Consider the following 6,471-nt stretch of genomic DNA (forward strand, 5'->3'; position numbering starts at 1 on the left):
ACCAACCGATTAGAAGAACCGCAGTACAGTGCAGGAGAAAACAAAAATAAGTGGAGATGCCAGTCAAGACAATGACAGAGCAATACAAGGCAAGAAATAACGCAATACAGGGCAGTACAGTGAAATACACGGTCAAATAAATAACTGATTAAGTATCCCACAATACCGTGCGATGCAATGCCAAAACGTGTGAGACAGCAGTCGAGGCAGTGACAGAGCTATACAATGGAAGACATAACGCAGGGCTGTACAACACCGAAACGTATCAGGTGGCACTCAGAACAACAACATGGCGATACAACGCAAGCCGCAACACAATACAAGGTGGTAACAAGGCAATACATGGGTCAAACACAGAACAACGAATAAAACCTGCACAATACGGATCGCTGCAATCCCAGAACGTCTAAAGTGACAGTGAAGGGAATGACGGGGCAGTACAATGCAAGATACAACACTAGACAGGGCAATACGCATTCAAATAACGCAAAACCAATTAAAAAACCCACAATACACACCAGTACAACGCCGGAACAGATCAGATGGCAGTCTGGGCAAATAGAGGGCAACACAATGCCAAACATGACGCCATACGGGGCCGGACAAGGCAATACGCAGTTGTGGCAGGCCAAGCGGCTAACTTCGCTTCTAAGAGAGAAGCAGTGAAACATTCAGAAACATCAACACAGTGATTCTCCAAAGGCAGCAGTGCACGTGACGGCGCTTTACCAGATTCCATATGGCCACGCACCCCGGATTATTTACTGCCTAGGGGCCAGGGTCAGACTAGCTGTCAGGGAGACCCTCCCCTTGAGTCACGAGGCTCGGAAAGGACCCCCTTGCTTTCTAAACTCCTTCTCCGAGAGGAGTCTAGGTGCGGCTGGATCCAATTCCTAGCTCGGAAAGGACCCCCTTGCTTTCTAAACTCCTTCTCCGAGAGGAGTCTAGGTGCGGCTGGATCCAATTCCTAGCCCCGGACTTGGGCAACGGTTCACCTCTAAAGGATTTTGTCTGTGCCGTCAACCCTTTACGTGGCTCATAAAAAAACAGCTGATGAAGGAAGTGACAATATGGTGGCCTACAACGGCAGAACAGATCAGATGACAATCAAGACAACAACCGAGCAATACAATGGAAGACGTAACACCACACGGGGCCGGACAAGACAATACACAGCCACATCAGAACCCATGAGACACATCACACTACAGTCCAGACCTAGGACAGATTCTCTAACATGACCGTCAAGACGACGGGGTAATACAACGCAAGACGTAACACAGGCCATATGCAGTTGTGGCGGGTGCAGTGATAAAATTCACTCCTAAGAGAGAGGTAGAGAAACATTAACAAACATAACAGTGATTCACCCAAGGTAGCAGCGCACGTGATGGCACTTTACCAGATTGCACGGCCACGCACCCCGGGTCATTTACTGCCTCGGGGCCAGGGTCTGACACGCTGTCTGGGAGACCCTCCCCTTGAGTCACGAGGCTCGGAAAGGACCCCCTTGCTTTCTAAACTCCTTCTCCGAGAGGAGTCTAGGTGCGGCTGGATCCAATTCCTAGCCCCGGACTTAGGCAACGGTTCACCTCTGAAGGATTGTATCTGCGCCATCGACCCTTTATATCACTGAGCTAAGGCTACAAGGTTTTTGCATGCTATTAGTGACTTACTGAGAATCTGTTGCGGCAAGGCATATCTCAGTCTCGAGGAGCAGAACCTTAATCGAGCGTCCCTGCTCAAGGGGAGATCCTGGCACGGAGGCCCCTGCCATGCAGAAGTCAAAAGGCTCTTGGGCTGTCCACTCTTTATGGGGTAAGCCAATTGACTTATAGTCACATCAGCACAGGAACAAGATATCTAGGTCCCCACTGTGTTGCCAACCATCCCCCAACTTCAAGTACCACTCAGAACAACTCCATGGATGATTGGGGCGCCAAAACGAAGGGGCACCCACACCACCCCAGCAGTCAAATAAGGAACCACCAATGGAACTTTCACAATAAATAAGTACAATCCCAGACAGTCCAAAGTAACAGCCAAGACAATGACAGACCAATACAGTGCAAGACCTAACATCATACAGAGCAGTAAAAGGCAACACGCAGCCAAGTCAAGAACAGTTAAAATACCCAAAATCCAGTGCAGCACTATGACACTGTCCCAAAACACAGTCAAAACAACGACAGAGTAAGGCAACACGAGCCGTAACACAACACGGGGCAGCACAAGGCAGTACACAGTCACACAAAGAACAGCCAGTTACAAAACCCACAACAGAACGCCCTACAATCTCAGGAAGTCTCAGAGGGCAGTCACGGCAAATACAGGGCAATACGGTGCAAGACAACACAATACAGGCCACTGCCAGCCAATATCAGTCAAATAAATAACAGACAGTCAAAAAATTCACAGTGCAGCGCACTACTATGACACCATGGGTCAGGCGGCAATCATGACAACGACAGGGCAATACAAGGCAAGACGTAACCCAATACGGGGCCGGACAAGGCAATATGCAGTTGTGGCGGGTGGAGCGATTCACTTCAGTCCTAAGAGAAAAGTAGAGAAACATTCAGAAACATCAACACAGTGATTCTCCAAAGGCAGCAGTGCACGTGACGGCGCTTTACCAGGTTCCATGGCCACGTACCCTGGATTAGTTCCTGCGTAGGGGCCAGGGTCAGACAAGCTGTCTAGGAGACCCTCCCCTTGAGTCACGAGGCTAGGAAAGGACCCCCTTGCTTTCTAAACTCCTTCTCCGAGAGGAGTCTAGGTGCGGCTGGATCCAATTCCTAGCTCGGAAAGGACCCCCTTACTTTCTAAACTCCTTCTCCGAGAGGAGTCTAGGTGCGGCTGGATCCAATTCCTAGCCCCGGACTTGGGCAACGGTTCACCTCTAAAGGATTATGTCTGTGCCGTCAACCCTTTACGTGGCTCATAAAAAAACAGCTGATGAAGGAAGTGACAATATGGTGGCCTACAATGGCAGAATAGATCAGATGACAATCAAGACAACAACCGAGCAATACAATGGAAGACGTAACACCACACGGGGCCAGACAAGGCAATACGCAGCCACATCAGAACCCATGAGACACATCACACTACAGTCCAGACCTAGGACAGATTCTCTAACGTGACCGTCAAGACGACAGGGCAATACAACGCAAGACGTAACACAGGCCATATGCAGTTGTGGCGGGTGCAGTGATAAAATTCACTCCTAAGAGAGAGGCAGAGAAACATTAACAAACATAACAGTGATTCACTAAAGGTAGCAGCGCACGTGATGGCACTTTACCAGATTGCACGGCCACGCACCCCGGGTCATTTACTGCCTAGGGGCCAGGGTCAGACGAGCTGTCTGGTAGACCCTCCCCTTGAGTCACGAGGCTCGGAAAGGGCCCCCTTGCTTTCTAAACTCCTTCTCCAAGAGGAGTCTAGGTGCGGCTGGATCCCATCCTTGCCCCGGACTTGGGCAACGGTTCACCTCTAAAGGATCATATCTGCGTGATCAAACCCTTTGTATCGCTCAGCTAAGATGGCAAAGTCTGGCATGCTGTTAGTCACTTACCCAGAATCTGTTGCGGCAAGGCTTCTCTCAGCCTCCAGGAGCAGAACCTTAAGTGAGTGTCCCCGGGAAATGCTGGTGAACAGGCCGCTGCCTTGCAAGAAAGCTCCAAGGGCTCTTGGTCTGTCCGCTAGGTCTATAGCAAGCTAACTGACTCACAGTGTCTTGACTCTGGTGCCAGCCATCCCACAAAGTTCAAGTGCCACTCGTAGCGACTCCTGCTGGTCGTTATAGCTCGAGCAGCAGCCTGGAGGAAAAAGGGGGGGTGACATCGCAACAGCGGTCAAATACAGAACAACCAGTTAAAAATTGCACAATACAGTGCCAGAGACTCTAAAATAACTGGCAAGGCAACGACAGGGCAACACCATGCAAGATCTAACCTTACACAGGGCAGTACAAGGCAACATACAATCAAATGCAGAGCAGACAATGGAAGATTTGACGGTACAGTGCCATACAACGGTAGAATATATCAGATGTCGGTCACCACAATGACAGAGCAATACAAGGCAAGACGTAACGCGATACGGGGCCCTACCAGGCGACACAGTCAAGGAAACAACAACCCATGAAAGAACTCACAACACAGCGCGGTCCTAGGACGGAAGGTGTAAAATGACCGTCGAGACAGTGACAGGGCAATACAATGCAAGACACAACACCATACCAGGTGGTAACAAGGCAACATGCAGCCAAACAAAGAACATCCGATTAAGAAACCCAGCATACGTTCAACTGTAATACCAGAAAAGATCAGAAGGCAGTCAAGACAACGACAGCACACTATAACATGAGAAGTAACACAATACACGGCAGTACAAGGCATTACACAGTCAAATAAAGAAGAACCCATTAAAAACCACACAATACAGTGCAGTGCGATGCCAGAGTAGATCAGAAGGCAGTCGAGACTATGACGGGGCAATATAATGCAAGATGTTACACAATACAGGGCGGTACAAGGCATTAGAAAGCCAGATGAAGAACAACCGATTAAAAAACCCGCAATACAGCGTGGTACGAGGCCTGAACAGATCAGAAGGCAGTCAAGGCTACGACGGGGCAATATAACACGAGACGTAACGCAATAGAGGGCGGTACAAGGCATTACACAGTCAAAGAACAACCGATTAAAAAAAAAAAACACGCAACACGGTGTGGTACGATGCCAGAATAGATCACAGAGCAATCAAGAGCGTGACGGGGCAACACGATGCGAAACCGATACTGAGTGAGGCAGAGCAATACTATTTCAAACATACAAGAACATAGTACGGAACCAAATTCTTAAGCGTACGACACAAGACCATCTCAAATGGCAGTCAAGGAAGTTACTGAGCAACGTAATCCCAATTTGCACAAAATGGTGCCATCAGGCACCATCGCGTCCGTCAACACTAAGTTGTACTGCAATATCCCCCGCATCACACGCGCCGTACCCTTCTGCTCACCTGCTCCGCATGGATTCCGGGTTTGGACTTTGTGGCACACTCTGGTTCTGGCACCTAAAACACCTAAGACACACAATATTACTGTTGAGCTTACGGGAAACCACCACCCCCATGCGCTACCTCTCTGCTACCCAGCTCACCTCCAACGCTCGTCCGGCTCCGGATGCCTGCGGCGCCTGCAAAACCAAAGACAAACACTCCCCTGAGCTGCAATGTAGCACTGGGCTATTAGACACCAACGTGTCCACAACCGCCTCACTTGCTGGGACTACTCAGTGGGCGTGCAGCATCACCCCTCTGACCCTGCATGTCACACCAAGCGAAGAAACACACGCCGAGATACTGCCCAAAACCCTACCAAATTCCCCATCTCCCACTCCCTCACCTTGCCCGCCCATCCTCCCCCGAGGCGTGCAACCTGAAGGCTCGCAAACCACCCATAAAACCCAACAGACATGGGTTGCTTTAAAACTTGAAAGTTGCTCCCTCTGAGGCAGATGTGATAAGGTCAGCAGCGGCGGGTGGGCTGAAGTGACTGACTCATCCCCATCCCCACATCCCATGTCATTCATTGCTTCAAAACTTCAAATTGGAAAGAACCAATACATACAGTACTCAGAGCCACATCTTCTCTCTAATACCACGTGCTGACTCACCTTCTTACATTGCTCTCCTCTCCTACGCTGCCCCGCCAAGCTTGTCCTGTTGCATCTGCAAGAACGACATCAGAGAAATCACCCTGAGGCAGAGCAATAGAGTCATAACAACAAAAAGTCTTGCACCTTTTTACAAATACCATCTAAGGTCCAAATACAACCGTACACAAAGAAAATTACAAAAAAAAAAATCCGCACCAAAACCAGCCGTACCCTCTTCCACGTGAACTCTTCTTCACTGCTGCTGTATTGCCTTCCCAACATGCCTCTGCTCTTCCCAAACAAAACAGAAGAGGTGTCTACACAGCCTCCCGATGGCTACCCTGAGATAACTCTAACACCTTTGCCCCGATCTACTGGGACTCATGTACTACATATAGACTCTCCACAGGATTCCGCCCACCCTGGACACTACGTGCCCAGGCAGGGCAGCCCCGAGCCAAACACTCACGGTTACGGACAGACACTACAGGGAACGCTACGAACGACACGCCTCAAAGATGAGAGAAAACTCTCAGCAAGAAAGATGACATGGGGACCAAAGTCACCGTCGTGCAAGAAAATCTGTGGGATCGTGATGATGTCAACATGAAGACGCCCTACGGAACCCCCTGAAGCAAACTGTAGAACGTGATGGTACGTAATAAGAATGGACTGTTGAGCCCGCTAAGATGGACATGCAGGAAGTCTGGCTTCAAGACCTAAGAACGTAACGATGCAGGGAAGAACTCCCAGACATGGAAGCGGGCCGTCCAGAAACTTCCGAGAGGCAAGATTGATGCAC

Source organism: Chroicocephalus ridibundus, unplaced genomic scaffold (genome assembly GCF_963924245.1).
Source record: "Chroicocephalus ridibundus unplaced genomic scaffold, bChrRid1.1 SCAFFOLD_81, whole genome shotgun sequence".
NCBI lineage: Eukaryota > Metazoa > Chordata > Aves > Charadriiformes > Laridae > Chroicocephalus > Chroicocephalus ridibundus.